The sequence below is a fragment of the Bos indicus genome, chromosome 9 (assembly GCF_029378745.1).
Source record: "Bos indicus isolate NIAB-ARS_2022 breed Sahiwal x Tharparkar chromosome 9, NIAB-ARS_B.indTharparkar_mat_pri_1.0, whole genome shotgun sequence".
NCBI lineage: Eukaryota > Metazoa > Chordata > Mammalia > Artiodactyla > Bovidae > Bos > Bos indicus.
In genome coordinates, this window is record NC_091768.1 from 69,617,525 (window position 1) to 69,634,172 (window position 16,648).

Sequence of the window (16,648 nt, forward strand, 5' to 3'; positions counted from 1 at the left end):
TCAGGAGTAAAAAAGTGATAATCATATCTAACATAATGGGTGTGATATTAAAAATCATTTCTCATCTGAGGTACTCTGTGGGTTTTCTTCCCCCAACTCCATGTCCTTAAGTTTAGCCTTGAGATGGAAGTGGGGAAGAAGAAGGAATACAGGCTGTCCTTCTGGTGTGGGTGTAGCAAAGGAAGAATCTCTCATGGGAAAGGGAAGTAAAAATGTACCCTGCATCTTCTGGCTTGAGGGGTTAAAAAGGGAAATGGAAGTGGAGGGAAAGGCCAGAAGCAAAGTTTTCCTTTTCTTCTTCCATTTTCTTAGGGTGGAAGGGATGTGGGTGAACCCAGGGACTGCGGGTCTTCTGTCTGCCTCCATTTACTTTCACACCGGAAGGAAATCCCCCTGAAAGCTGGTCTAGCCCTGTCCTGAGTGGTCCTGTCAAAGAAGCTTGTGCACATGTAGTCAGGCAAAGCCCCTAGGCTGCTCATGGTGGGAAGATGTGTAGCTGGGAATTTTACTAGTTTCCCCAAAACTGCGGACTCCAGGTGGACAGAGGTACCTAAAAGATGCATAGGAGTCAGAGGTGGAGATTTAGATTTGGAAATTCTATATCTGATTGAATATGCTTGCTTTTCCTTGTGAAAATAGATTTGTGTTTTTATTAGTGAATTTTCTCTTTTAGAAAATCTTTTGGGGGCCATTATTTCTTTACTCTGAAAACAAGAAATTCCATAATGTCCTTCAGAAGGATTGACTCAGTTCAGTTCAGTCGCTCAGTGGTGTCCAACTCTTTGTGATCCCATGAACTGCAGCACGATAGGCCTCCCTGTCCATCACCAACTGCCAGAGTCCACCCAAACCCAAGTCTATCGAGTTGGTGATGCCATCCGACCATCTCATCCTCTGTCATCCCCTTCTCCTCCTGCCTTCAATCTTTCCCAGCATCAGGGTCTTCTCAAATGAGTCAGCTCTCCCCATCAGGTAGCCAAAGTATTGGAGTTTCAGCTTCAACATCAATCCTACCAATGAACACCCAGGATTGATCTCCTTTAGGAGGGACTGGTTGGATCTCCTTGCAGTTCAAGGGACTCTCAAGAGTCGTTTCCAACACCACAGTTCAAAAGCATCAATTCTTCGGCATTCAGCTTTCTTTATAGTCCAACTCTCACATCCGTACGTGACCACTGGAAAAACCATAGCTTTGACTAGACGGACCTTTGTTAACAAAGTAATGTCTCTTCTTTTTAATATGCTGTCTAGGTTGGTCATAACTTTCCTTCCAAGGAGTAAGCATCTTTTAATTTCATGGCTGCAATCACCATCTGCAATGATTTTGGAGCCCAGAAAAATAAAGTCAGCCACTGTAGCATGGAATAAATAGTAGGTTATAAGGCAGGACAAAGGATACACACTTTTAAGACTAGCACTGTATGATTTCATTTATATGTGGAATCTAAAAAACACCAAACTCCTAGAAACAGAGGACTGGTGGTTGCCAGAGGGGAAGAGATAGAGGTAGGGGGAAAGGTGAAGGTATCTAAAGGTACAAACTTCCAGTTACAAAGTAAATAAGTTCTGAGAATGTTACATACAATGTGGAGACCATAGTTAATAAAACTGTATGGTATATTTGGGGGCTTCCCTGGTGTCTTACATGGTAAAGAATCTGCCTGCAATGGAGACCTGAGTTCAGTCCCTGGGTCAGGAAGTTCCCCTGGAGAAGGAAATGGCAACTCACTCCAGTGTTATTGCCTGGAGAATCCCATGGGCAGAGGAGCTTGGCCAGCTATAGTCCATGGGTTTGTGAAGAGTAGGATACAACTGAATGACTAAGTACACACACCGTATATTTGAAAACGGCTGAGAGAGTAGACCTTAAAACTTCTAATCACAAGGAAAAACAACATGCTTTTCTGATGTTAACAAAGTGATGATGTTGACTAAGACCTACTGTGGTGATCATTTTGCATATCATTTTGCATATTGCAAAATATATATATATATATATATATAATCGTTATGTTCTATTCTGTAAACTAATACAATGTTATGTGTCAATTATATCGCAGGAAAAGGGGGAAAAGAATATATGACGCTTCCCAGGTTGTGCAGTGGAAAAGAATCCACCTGCCAGTGCAGGAGATGCAAAATATGTGGGTTTGATTCCTGGGTCTGGAAGATCCCCTAGAGTAGGAAATGGCAACCCACTCCAGTATTCTTGCCTGGAAAATTCCATGGACAGAGAAGCCTGGCAGAGTGGCAGTGCATGGGATTGCAAAGTTGGAACACAAAAACACAAAAACAACAATGTTCTTTACAATCAGTTATAGTGATTTAATGCCTATGTGTGGAAGGCAGTGATGCTGTTCCAAAAAAAAAAAAAAAAAGTTGTTACACTTCTACCTCTGTTCTGATGGCTCTGCATTTTGCTCTAAGGGCTGATGTGCCCAGGTTCTAGTGGGAATGGTTTGTACATAGTTAGATTGTCAGAGTCACCAAGTCAAAAATCCAAACAATTACCAGCAGACAATATTTTAAATATGCGTGTCTTTCCAGACTTCACTTTAACAAAGTACGGTTCCTTTGGCCAGACTGTTATTCACAGACAAAAAATGTTCTTCTTTTGAACATGATCTCTCCTCTCAGTGTATGTTCATGGAGGGCAGAGTTTCTTAACCTCATCAAGGTGGCCGTTTGGGGCTGAATAATTCTTCCTGTGGAGAGCTGGTGTGTACATGGTAGAATGTGTAAATAGCATCTCTGGCCTTCACTCAGGCTTCCCGGGTGGCGCTAGTAAGGAACCCGCTTCCCACTGCAGGAAACATAAGAGATGTGGATTCAGTCCCTGGGTTGGGAAGATCCCCTGGAGGAGGGCATGGCAACCCACTCTAGTATTCTTGCCTGGAGAATCTCAGGGACAGAGGAACTTGGCAGGCTATGGTCCATAGGGTCACACAGAATCAGATGCAACTGAAGTGACTTAGCACACATGCATAGCCTTTACTCATAGATGCCAGTAGCAACGATCGAAATGTCTCCAGACATTGCTAAGGGTCCCATGGCATGGAAGAGAATAGGTGCTTGGAGGAGGGTACAAAGCCATTGGATTGAGAATCATTGAAGCACAGTGACGCCTGCGTGTTCTTTGTCACATACAGTTCATTGACCATCATCTTTGCTGGGGGACCCCACCCATCCGTGATCCAGACTCAGCCTTACTGTAGAGCTTCAGCCAGTAATTCAAGAGAGTCTGGCTAGCAGGTGGTTGTGGGTGTACATCGCTGTGATGCGGGTGCAGTGTGGGGAAGAGGGTAGAGTCCCAGCTTCTAGCAAAGTCCATATTTGCTTCTTCTCTGCAGAATTCAGTTAATTATGGTAGAATTACCATGATAATCCAGGAATTTTCCTCCCCTTGTTACCTCGGTTAACCCTTAAAAAAAGTACATTTCTTCATTCCAGTGTGTGGTGCAAAGACTCATTTGTAACATGTGCCACGACATCAACAAGACAGGGAAGTGCTGCGACAGCTGTTTAGAAGGATGTCTTTCACACTCAGAGCTCAATGCCAAGTGTGTTGAAAATGCAGGTTCCTGGCTCTCATCCTAAACCTACTACAGTAAGATCTCCTGTTAGGAGACCTGGGAATCTGCATTTTTTAAAACTTGCTGATCTAGAATTTTCTATAGTATGAAAAAGACATTTCTACTTTCCTTCACAGTCCAGTGACCAAAACCAAAACCACGGGAGAGTAATGAACAAAGAGAGGTCCCCCTAGGGTATTCTTGACCTCTAGTTTCTAAGGGAGCACTTGCTCCAGAGAGGAAGGAAAATCATTTCCTATTCATTCGTCAGTCCACTGGAAGGAGGGCTTTATCACTTTCCAATAAAAATCTGAAGAGATGGGGACTCTCACCCAGAAATGACTTGTTGGTTATTTGATTCAATTTCCCTCCCCAAATCAATACCCTGGGCTGTACACATTTGTAACCTTTATTTCCCCTTGAAAATTAATGTGCTTGACTCAACCAGTTAAAAAATGAGAACTGAAACAAACAGCTGGGTTCATTTAAGACGCTTCCTTTTTATTTTTATTTGAAAGAAACCTTTCGGCAGATCGCCTTTGTGGCAGTTGAAGGCCAACATAAGTTTAAACAGCGGGTTGCTTGCCTTTAAGAAACTAAGACTTCCTGGTGCCCGGGCCAACAAAGCCTGGCTGTGAGTTAGCAGGCAGCTGCAAGTGCAGAATTCCATCAGTTTCCCACACAGAAGGGGGATGCCTGCTGTTGGGGAAGATGTGACCAATTCAAATCCAATCTGGTGGGGGGACTCTGAGGATGGGCTCAGAAGTTGTCAATTGATCCCATACCCTGCTATTCACCATGGCCCCCTGCCCAGTCCCTGGCCATTTCTGTCCATTGCATACCTCCTACTTGGGCAATAGCAGATTGCTAATTTTCCAAAGGGGAAAAAGTAATAGCACACTGTGAAAATCTCTGTTGACTCTTCAAAAGCCATGTTTGATTTCTCAAGCCTCAGCTATTGTTCAGGTTTATCATTTTCTCAGTGGGGACAAGGCTGCTTAGATTACCAAAGGATTTTTGTCCTGAATCCAATGCAGGTATACTTGGGATTGTATCTAGGGACACCAGCCAACAAAGCGAGATGAGAAAGTTTGAATGGGTATAGTGATCTTGTCATTTGTTAATTCATTCAATGAATCCGTAGCTTGAATAGTGATTATGTGACATACTCTGTGCTGAATGCTGGAGACACAACGGAAACCAGACTGGGTTTCTGCCTTCATTGTGCTCATTGATATTATATAATCATCCAAAAAAGTGTATCAGCACAGGTGTGCATGGAAATGTGGGAGACCTCTTCAGGGAATTGGTCAGACCCAGGGGCCAGACCGCACAAGTTCACATTTAGTTTTAGGTCTTTTGCTACAAGCAAAGAGCTTATGGGAATGTGAGACAATCGTATTTGTTTTAGCTCACTCTGTGCTCATGAACAGAAACCCAGGTACACTTTAGGACTTGCTGTTTGATTTATGTTTGATGCAGAAGGTATAATTGTTAGTGCTGCAATTATTTACCTGTCTGACTTGGAGAAATTAAGATAGTAATGTCCTTTAAACCATCAAAATTACTGACACTCAACATGTTAAATCATCTTGTCACCTTTAGCAGATGAAATGAACTAAAGATATGAATTCAGATATAGAAATTGCTTTTATTTTGGTTTCTGTAGGCTTCCCTGGTGGCTCAGTTGGTAAGGAATCTGCCTGCAATATGGGAGACCTGTGTTGGGAAGATCCCTTGGAGAAGGGAACAGCTACCCACTCCAGTATTCTGGCCTGGAGAATCCCATAGACTGTAGAGTAGGACATGACCGAGTGACTTTCATTTTCATTTTCATACTCTACATGCAGTACTTATTAAATACAGATGTTGTTGCTGTTCAGTGGCTCAGTCATATCTGACTCTTTGCCACCCCATGGACTGCAGCACACCAGTTTTCCCTGGGCTTCATTATCTGCTGGAATTTGCTCAAACTCATGTCCATTCAGTCAGTGATGCCATCCAACTATCTCATTCTCTGTTGCTTCCTTCTCTTTCTGCCTTCAGTCTTTCCCAATATCAGGATCTTTTCCAATGAATCAGCTATTCACATCAAGTGTCCAAAGTATTGGAGTTTCAGCTTCAGCATCAGTCCTTCAAATGAATATTCAGGGTTGATTTCCTTTAGGACTGACGGGTGTGATCTCCTTGCTGTCCAAGGGACTCTCCAGAGTCTTCTCCAAGACCACAGTTCAAAAGCATCAATTTTTCAGCACTCTGCCTTCTTTACGGTCCAACTCTCATATCCATACATCAGTTCAATTCAGTTCAGTTCAGTTGCTCAGTCGTGTCTGACTCTTTGCAGCCTCATGGACTGCAGCACACCAGGCCTCCCTGTCCATCACCAGCTCCTGGAGTTTACTCAAACTCATGTCTATTGAGTCGATAATGCCGTCCAACCATCTCATCCTCTGTCATCCCCTTCTCCTCCTGTCTTCAATCTTTCCCAGAATCAGGGTCTTTTCAAATGAGTCAGTGCCATACATGAGTCATAGCCATACATGACTACTGGAAAAACCATAGCTTTGATTAGAGGGACCATCATTGGCAAAGTGAAGTCTCTGCTATTTAATATGCTGTCTAGGTTCAGCTTAGCTTTTCTTCCAAGGAGCATGCATCTTTTAATTTCATGGATTCAGTCACTGTCCACAGTGATTTTGGAGACCAAGAAAATAAAGTCTGTCACTGTTTTCATTTTTTCTCTCTTTATTTGTCATGAAGTGATGGAATCAGATGCCATGATCTTAGCATTTTTGAACGTTGAGTTTTAAGTCAGTTTTCTCACTCTCCTCTTTCACCATCATTAACAGGCTCTTTAGTTTCTCTTTGCTTTCTGCCATTAGGGTGGTGTCATCTGCATATTTTAGTCACATGGACCACAGCCTTGTCTAACTCACTGAAACTAAGCCATGCCATGTAGGGCCACCCAAGACAGGCGGGTCATGCTGGAGAGTTCTAACAAAATGTGGTCCACTGGAGAAGGGAATGGCAAACCACTTCAATATTCTTGCCTTGAGAACCCCATGAACAGTATGAAAAGGCAAAATGATAGGATACTGAAAGAGGAACTCCCCAGGTCAGTAGGGGCCCAATATGCTACAGGAGATCAGTGGAGAAATAACTCCAGAAAGAATGAAGAGATGGAGCCAAAGCAAAAACAATACCCAGTTGTGGATGTGATTGGTGACAGAAGCAAGGTCCGATGCTGTAAAGAGCAATATTGCATAGGAACCTGGAATGTCAGGTCCATGAATCAAGGCAAATTGGAAGTGGTCAAAGAGGAGATGGCAAGAGTGAACGTCGACATTCTAAGATTCAGCAAACTAAATGGACTGGAATGGGGGAATTTAACTCAGATGACCATTATATCTACTACTGTGGGCAAGAATCCCTTAGAAAAAGTGAAGTAGCCGTCGTAGTCAACAAAAGGGTCTGAAATGCAGTACTTGGATGCAGTCTCAAAAATGACAGAATGATCTCTGTTCATTTCCAAGGCAAAGCATTCAATATCACAGTAATCCAAGTCTATCCCTGACCAGTAACGCTGAAGAAGCTGAAGTTGAATGGTTCTATGAAGACCTACAGGACCTTTTAGAACTAACATCCCAAAAAGATGTCGTTTTCATTATAGGGGACTGGAATGCAAAAGTAGGAAGTCAAGAAACACCTGGAGTAATAGGCAAATCTGGCCTTGGAGTACAGAATGAAGCAGGGCAAAGGCTAATAGAGTTCTGCCAAGAGCATGCACTGGACATAGTAAACACCCTCTTCCAACAATATAAGAGAAGACTCTACACATGGACATCACCAGATGGTCAACACTGAAATCAGATTGATTATATTCTTTGCAGCTAAAAATGGAGAAGCTCTATACAGTCAGCAAAAACAAGACTGGGAGCTGACTGTGGCTCAGATCATGAACTCCTTATGGCCAAATTCAGACTGAATTGAAGAAAGTGGGGAAAACCACTAGACCATTTAGGTATGACCTAAATCAAATCTCTTATGATTATACAGTGGAAGTGAGAAATAGATTAAGGGACTGGATCTGATAGACAGAGTGCCTGAAGAACTATGGATGGAGAGTTGTAACATTGTACAGGAGACAGTGATCAAGATCATCCCCAAGAAAAAGAAATGCAAAAAAGCAAAATGGCTGTCTGAGGAGGGCTTACAAATAACTGTGAAAAGAAGAGAAGAGAAAAGCAAAGGAGAAAAGGAAAGATATACCCATTTGAATGCAAAATTACAAAGAATAGCAAGGAGAGATAAGAAAGCCTTTCTCAATGATCAGTGCAAAGAAATAGAGGAAAACAACAGAATGGGAAAGACTAGAGATCTCTTCAAGAAAATTAGAGATACCAAGGGAACATTTCATGCAAAGATGGGCTCAATAAAGGACAGAAATGGCATGGACCTAACAGAAGCAGAAGATATTAAGAAGAAGTGGCAAGAAAACACAGAAGAACTGTACAAAAAAGATCTTCATGACCCAGATAGTCATGATGGCGTGATCACTCACTTAGAGCCAGACATCCTGGAATGCAAAGGCAAGTGGGCCTTAAGAAGCATCACCATGAGCAAAGCTAGTAGAGATGATGGAATTCAGGTTGAGCTCTTTCAAATCCTAAAAGATGACTCTGTGAAAGTGCCACATTCAGTATGCCAGCAAATTTGGAAAACTGAACAGTGGAAAAGTTCTGGAAAAGGTCAGTTTTCATTCCAATCCCAAAGAAAGGCAATGCCAAAGAATGCTCAAACTACCACACAATTGTACTCATCTCACACGCTAGTAAAGGAATGCTCAAAAGCCAGGCTTTAGCAATACGTGAACCGTGAAATTCCAGATGTTCAAGCTGGTTTTAGAAAAGGCAGAGGAACCAGAGATCAAATTGCCAACATCCGCTGGCTCGTGGAAAAAGCAAGAGAGTTCTAGAAAAACATCTATTTCTACTTTATTGACTATGCCAAAGCCTTTGACTGTGTGGATCACAACAAACTGGAAAATTCTTCAAGAGATGGGAACAGCAGACCACCTGACCTGCCTCTTGAGAAACCTGTATGCAGGTCAGGAAGCAACAGTTAGAACTGGACATGGAACAACAGACTGGTTCCAAATAGGAAAAGAAGTACATCAAGGCTGTATATTGTCACCCTGCTTATTTAACTTACATGCAGAATACATCATGAGAAATGCTAGGCTGGATGAAGCACAAGCTGGAATCAAGATTGCTGGGAGAAATAGCAATAACTTCAGATATGCAGATGACACCACCCTTGTGGCAGAAAGTGAAGAACTAAAGAGCCTCTTGATGAAAGTGAAAGAGGAGAGTGAAAAAGTTGGCTTAAAGCTCAACATTCAGAAAACTAAGATCATGGCATCTGGTCCCATCACTTCATGACAAACAGATGGGGAAACAGTAGAAACAGTAGCAGACTTTATTTTGGGGGGCTCCAAAATGACTGCAAATGGTGACTGCAGCCATGAAATTAAAAGACAGTTATTCCTTGGAAGGAAAGTTATGACCAACCTAGACAGCATATTAAAAGCAGAGACATTACTTTGCCAACAAAGCTCTGTCTAGTCAAGGTTATGGTTTTTCCAGTACACATGTATGGATGTGAGAGTTGGACTATCAAGAAAGCTGAGCACCGAAGAAATAATGCTTTTGAAATGTGATGTTTGAGAAGACTCTTGAGAGTCCCTTGGACTGCAAGGAGATCCAACCAGTCCATTCTAAAGGAAATCATCCCTGAATATTCATTGGAAGGACTGATGTTGAAGCTGAAACTCCAATACTTTGGCCACCTAATGCAAAGAACTGACTCATTGGAAAAGACTCTGATGCTGGGAGGGATTGAAGATGCGAGGAGAAGGGAATGACAGAGGATGAGATGATTGAATGGCGTCACCAACTCAATGGACATGAGATTGAATAAACTCTGGGAGTTGGTGATGGACAGGGAGGCCTGGCATACTGCAATCCATGGGGTCACAAAGAGTCAGACATGACTGAGCAACTGAACTGAACTGATCTGCATATCTGAGGTATCAATATTTTTCTCAGCAATCTTGATTCCTGTTTGTGCTTCATCCAGCCCAGCATTTTGGATGATGTACTCTGCATGTAAGTTTAATAAGCAGGGTGACAATATACAGCCTTGATGTACTTCTTTTCCTATTTGGAACCAGTCTGTTGTTCCCTATGTGTCTCTAACTGTTGCTTCTTGACCTGCATATGGGTTTCTCAGGAGGCAGGTAAGGGGGTCTGATATTTTATCTTTTTAAGAATTTCCACAGTTTGGTGTGATCCATACGGTCAAAGGCTGTAACCACAGTCAATTAAATACAGATAGCTAATAATATTATCCCACAAGTTGTCAGGAGTTGACTATTGTTGCCCAAAACCCATGTCCACCCAGAGTCTCAGAATGTGACCTTATTGGAAACGACATCTTTGCAGACAGAATTCTTGAAGGTCTCCAGATGAAATCACACTGGATTTAGAGTGAGCCTAAATCCAAAGACCTGTCTTTTAAGAGAAAGGTGAAACAGATCTGCACACAGAGAGACACAGAAGAATGCCACATGAAGACTAAGGCAGAATTATGCTGCCACAAGCCAAGGAAGGCCAGAAGGTACCAGAAGCTAGAGGAGACAAGGAAAAATTCTCCCCAAGAGTCATTGTAGGGAGTCTTGCCGACGTCTCAATTTTGGACTTCTGGTCTCCAGAACTGTGACAGCATAAATTTCTGTTGCCTTAAGCCACCAAGTTAGTGGTGATTTGTTCTGACAGCCGTATGACACTAATACAAGGGTGCAAACAGGCTTCCATGTCCAAGATTACACTGTAATTATTGAAAGTTTTTAAGCTGCAGCTGAATCATTACGATTCAGCTTTGTTGCACAAATTTTTTGCAACAGTTTTTCTTCACTCATTTTTAGAAAGAAAAACAAAGATAGATGTCTCATGGTTCTTGCTGCCCACTTTAGCAGCATTTGAGGGAAGATTTTTACACATTTGTAATATACTAAAAAAAAAAAAAAAAAAGGAACCAAACCAAACCAAATTCTGTTAATTTATTTTAAACATAACAAGATGTTGTAGAATTAGAAAAATATCCTTTTGTCTCTGACTTTATTCCCAGGCTGGTGTGGCCTGATTTTCACAGGTTCAAGAATGAATTCAGGTTTTAGAATGCCTGCATATTAGGCAGTGGGGAGGTTCTCTTTTAGAATAGGAAAGTACAAATGTGAAATTCAGCACAGGGCCTTGGAGGAGGCTGTGATAAGTGGCTTCACTATTTTTAGTATCTTTGCCTTTGCAGAGATGGGAAAATAATCAATAATACACATTATAGTTTTCTCAACTTGCTTCAAACCCAGCTGTTTTTTTTCAAAGGGTCTTGTCCTGAGGAAGAAAACAAAATAAAGCATAATTGAGCTTAAGAGTCAAGTCACAAATGGTGTTCTCTTCCATAAAGCTTTGGTGTGTTGGGTAGTGAGGAAAAGCTTATTAACTTCATGGTCAACTCCAGTAGAACTCTGCCCCTAACATCTTCCATTGGAAACTGTAGATACACTCTGCTAAGTTGTAGACTGAAGGTGAGGTCAAGAGAAAACCAATCATAAAGTGTGAGATGCATTACTGCTTAATACCTTTTATAGACATAAGGCAACTGTTCCTGAAAAGATACATTTGCAATGTGAAAAAGCACTTAAAAAGATGACCCTATGGATTATCATATAGTTTAGATTTCCTGTCTTCTTGGAGAATCTTAAATTGAAGAAATTTTCCATTCAGCTTAACCTGAAAGCTAACGGCACAAGAATTCAGATTTGGTAACTATCAATGACAGTTCATTTTCTTTCTCAGAAGAAACTAATCCTGTGGATACCTTGATCTTGAATTTCTAGCCTCCAGGCTGGGAGAAAATAAATTTCTGTTGTTTAAACCACCCAGTCCAGAGTACTATGTTATGGTAGCCCTGGCAAACTAATATAAGCAAACAATCAGCTCTCGCCAGGAATGAACAGTAATTCCACACTCCAAAGAAAATAAATATTTTCCTGGAGAAGTCAAAAGCAAAATCTGCTCAGAATTAGCTCTGGCCACACACACACGCACACACAAATACACTTTAGCAAAATGAACACTTTCTTTTCAGTTTACAGCATCTGTTATTCCAGCTGTTTAACAATTTTCTCAAAGACCCACGTGTACTAATTTAAATTAAATTTGTAAATAAAAGGAGTGAGGTGTGTGTCGGAGCAGGAAGGGGACTCGAAGCACACTGGGGAGACAGACTGCACCAGCTGAAGCCTGTTGAACCTCAGCCTTAGCCGGTAGCCTATCAAACTTCTAAACATAGTGCTTCTGGAATCTTCCATGGGACCCAAAGAGTTGCTCAGCTGACTCTGAACTCCATTCATTAACATCATTTATTTTCCCTTTTATTTCACACTGCCTTTCATTCCCACTCCCTAGAGAAATGTGTGTGCGTGCATGTGTGTAGGCTCAAATCCTTACTGAAGTTTTATGAAGGGAGAGGCTGGCTACATTGCTAATGACTACAAAACACACCTGCTCCAGAAGTGCATGGAGAGAAACAATGATGACATGCCTTCCTGAAACAGCAGAATTTTCCTGGGTGAAAGCAAAGTACTTTTCAAGACCATGTTTAAGGTCCCCTTTAACTTTCAAAATTCTCCAAGCCAGGCTACAGCTATACGTGAACCGTGAACTTCCTGATGTTCAAGCTGGTTTTAGAAAAGGCAGAGGAACCAGACATCAAATTGCCAACATCTGCTGGATCATCAAAAAAACAAGAGAGTTTCAGAAAAACATCTATTTCTGCTTTATTGACTATGCCAAAGGCTTTGACTGTGTGGATTACAATAAACTGTGGAAAATTCTTCAAGAGATGGGAATCCCAGACCACCTGACCTGCCTCTTGAGAAATCTGTATGCAGGTCAGGAAGCAACACTTAGAACTGGACATGGAACAACAGACTGGTTCCAAATAGGAAAAGGAGTACGTCAAGGCTGTATATTGTCACCCTGTTTATTTAACTTCTATGCAGAGTACATCATGAGAAACGCTGGACTGGAAGAAACACAAGCTGGAATCAAGATTGCCGGGAGAAATATCAATAACCTCAGATATGCAGATGACACGACCCTTACGGCAGAAAGTGAAGAGGAACTAAAAAGCCTCTTGATGAAAGTGAAAATGGAGAGTGAAAAAGTTGGCTTAAAGCTCAACATTCCGAAAACGAAGATCATGGCATCCGGTCCCATCAGTTCATGGGAAATAGATGGGGAAACAGTGGAAACAGTGTCAGACTTTAGTTTTTTGGGCTCCAAAATCACTGCAGATGGTGACTGCAGCCATGAAATTAAAAGACGCTTACTCCTTGGAAGGAAAGTTATGACCAACCTGGATAGCATATTCAAAAGCAGAGACATTTCTTTGCCAACAAAGGTCCGTCTAGTCAAGGCTATGGTTTTTCCAGTGGTCATGTGTGGATGTGAGAGTTGGACTGTGAAGAAAGCTGGGCGCCGTAGAATTGATGCTTTTGAACTGTGGTGTTGGAGAAGACTCTTGAGAGTCCCTTGGACTGCAAGGAGATCCAACCAGTCCATTCTGAAGGAGATCAGCCCTGGGATTTCTTTGGAAGGAACGATGCTAAAGCTGAAACTCCAGTACTTTGGCCACCTCATGTGAAGAGTTGACTCATTGGAAAAGATTCTGAACCTGGGAGGGATTGGGGGCAAGAGGAGAAGGGGACAACAGAGGATGAGATGGCTGGATGGCATCACTGACTTGATGGACGTGAGTCTGAGTGAACTCCGGGAGTTGGCGATGGACAGGGAGGCCTGGCGTGCTGCGATTCATGGGGTCACAAAGAGTCGGACACGACTGAGCGACTGAACTAAACTGAACTTTCAAATATTATATCTCTGCATATAATCGTGGGTAAATGCCTTTCACTTTGCTCTTCTCCTCACCCTATTTGCAGAGAGAATGAATTAGGAGCATGGCTGGTTAGGAAATCATTCTTGTTCATGTTGTTGGAAGGGAAAAGGGGTGTGAAGCCCCAAACAAATTAGCAGGCCCTAATAGTGATCAGCATTGAGGCTGCTCTCTGTGAAATTTGGAGGGAGGCTGTGCTTAGTGAAGGTGGCCGTGGGCTGCAACAGACTAGCCTTGGGAGGCCTCACTGCTGTTTGCCCGTGGGACAATTTGAGTGGAGAAAAAGCAAGTTGTCCTAATAGTTTCTTTATAAACATGCAAGTGTGCATGCTAAGTTGCTTCAGTCATTTCTGATTCTGTGCAACAGCATGGACTGTAGCCCACCAGGCTCCTCTGTTCATGGGATTCTCCAGGCAAGAATACTGCTTGCTGCTGCTGCTGCTGCTAAGTCGCTTTAGTTGTGTCCAACTCTGTGCGACCCCACAGACGGCAGCCCACCAGGCTCCTAAGTCCCTGGGATTCTCCAGGCAAGAACACTGGAGTGGGTTGCCATTTCCCTCTCCAATGCACAAGAATGAAAAGTGAAAGTGAAGTCTCTCAGTTGTGCCTGACTCCTAGCGACCCCATGGACTGCAGCCTACCAGGCTCCTCCGTCCATGGGACCCTCCAGGCAAGAGCACTGGAGTGGGTTGCCATTGCTCCAGATAAAAGGCTGAATACTAAACAGGGTATAAAATGACTGATTTTCTTTTCAGCCATAGGTGCATTTTGCTACAGTTTCCTTACCTGAACTTGAAGTCTGAGAGTTTATTTCTAAAGATGTCCCCCCGACCCCCGTGGCTCTCATGTATTTATAAATATGCAGATAGTATGGCATGTCCCTGAAGAACCCTGTGTCCTTTTCTTATGATTAGAGCTGAAAGACAAGCCAAAGGATTTTGAATGTAAATTCTTTGCCTTTTCATAGAATAAGCGCCTTTCAGTTTGACTTCTTTGATCAAAAAGTCAAGCTGTTATTAAACAGTGATTGTTGATAGTCTAAACAAGGAGGGAGAAGTATCTAGAATCACTAAATGTTTAAAAAATATGGATCATTGAAAAAAAATGTTGACGGAAACAGATACCTTGAATCCTCAAAGTCACTGGAACAGAATTGTTGTGAATTCAAACAGGTGTAATTCCACAAAAAAAGGTCTGTGAGGGTGCATTTCAGCTCCATAGCAACACCTCCAATAGAAGCAAACAGGTTACTTGTTTAGCCAACTTGGATATGGGACAATGTTGTCTGTTCATACACATGCAGCAGGAGGCCTGATTCTCACATTGCAAACACCGACTTGGGAACCAGGGAAAGTCATCTTCGAAGGTGGGACATGCAGTCCGAATTGTCTACCAGTGAGAGTGGCGCAGCAACTGGTGAGGGCACGGAGCACGTGGTCAGCAGGGACACAGCTTGGGCTCTAGGATGCAGCACATCCCTGCAGAGTTGGGGCTAGTCCACACCCAGGGAGCTGGCAAAACAGAGAAGGGACATTCAGGGTAGAGGGAGGGAGGAGACTCAAATTCTTATGTGTAAAATGAGGACACTGGATCATATTGGTGTTTCCTAAACTATGAGTCATAAAAATCCGATTCTAGAGGTAAGTTTAAGAATTCGGATTTACCCTATCAAGCTACCAACAGTATTCTTCACAGAGCTAGAACAAATAATTTCACAATTTGTATGGAAATACAAAAAACCTCGAATAGCCAAAGCGATCTTGAGAAAGAAGAATGGACCTGGAGGAATCAACCTACCTGACTTCAGGCTCTACTACAAAGCCACAGTTATCAAGACAGTATGGTACTGGCACAAAGACAGAAATATTGATCAATGGAATAAAATAGAAAGCCCAGAGATAAATCCACGCACATATGGACACCTTATCTTTGACAAAGGAGGCAAGGATATACAATGGATTAAAGACAATCTCTTTAACAAGTGGTGCTGGGAAATCTGGTCAACCACTTGTGAAAGAATGAAACTGGACCACTTTCTAACACCATACACAAAAATAAACTCAAAATGGATGAAAGATCTAAACGTAAGACCAGAAACTATAAAACTCCTAGAGGAGAACATAGGCAAAACACTCTCCGACATACATCACAGCAGGATCCTCTATGACCCACCTCCCAGAATATTGGAAATAAAAGCAAAAATAAACAAATGGGACCTAATTAACCTTAAAAGCTTCTGCACATCAAAGGAAACTATTAGCAAGGTGAAAAGACAGCCTTCAGAATGGGAGAAAATAATAGCAAATGAAGCAACCGACAAACAACTAATCTCAAAAATATACAAGCAACTCCTACAGCTCAACTCCAGAAAAAGAAACGACCCAATCAAAAAATGGGCCAAAGAACTAAATAGACATTTCTCCAAAGAAGACATACAGATGGCTAACAAACACATGAAAAGATGCTCAACATCACTCATTATCAGAGAAATGCAAATCAAAACCACTATGAGGTACCATTTCACACCAGTCAGAATGGCTGCGGTCCAAAAGTCTACAAATAATAAATGCTGGAGAGGGTGTGGAGAAAAGGGAACCCTCTTACACTGTTGGTGGGAATGCAAACTAGTACAGCCACTATGGAGAACAGTGTGGAGATTCCTTAAAAAACTGGAAATAGAACTGCCTTATGATCCAGCAACCCCACTGCTGGGCATACACACTGAGGAAACCAGAAGGGAAAGAGACACGTGTACCCCAATGTTCATCACAGCACTGTTTATAATAGCCAAGACATGGAAGCAACCTAGATGTCCATCAGCAGATGAATGGATAAGAAAGCTGTGGTACATATACACAATGGAGTGTTACTCAGCCATTAAAAAGAATACATTTGAATCAGTTCTAATGAGGTGGATGAAACTGGAGCCTATTATACAGAGTGAAGTAAGCCAGAAGGAAAAACATAAATACAGTATACTAACGCATATATATGGAATTTAGAAAGAGGGTAACAATAACCCTGTGTACGAGACAGCAAAAGAGACACTGATGTATAGA

At 42.1% G+C, this 16,648-nt stretch overlaps 1 long non-coding RNA gene across 15 annotated transcripts in view; it reads right to left on the reverse strand.

The window, feature by feature from the left end:
- Positions 1-4,052: 4,052 nt before the first annotated feature.
- Positions 4,053-16,648, reverse strand: part of LOC109563946 (uncharacterized) — a 129,789-nt gene continuing 117,193 nt past the window's right edge. For 8 of the 15 annotated variants that reach the window (XR_011568486.1, XR_011568489.1, XR_002181439.2 and 5 more), the window contains one exon: positions 4,053-15,100. This is a non-coding gene — a long non-coding RNA (uncharacterized lncRNA). The remainder of the gene's footprint in view (positions 15,101-16,648) is intronic. The other 7 variants (XR_011568492.1, XR_011568487.1, XR_011568491.1 and 4 more) reach the window with 7 other exon arrangements.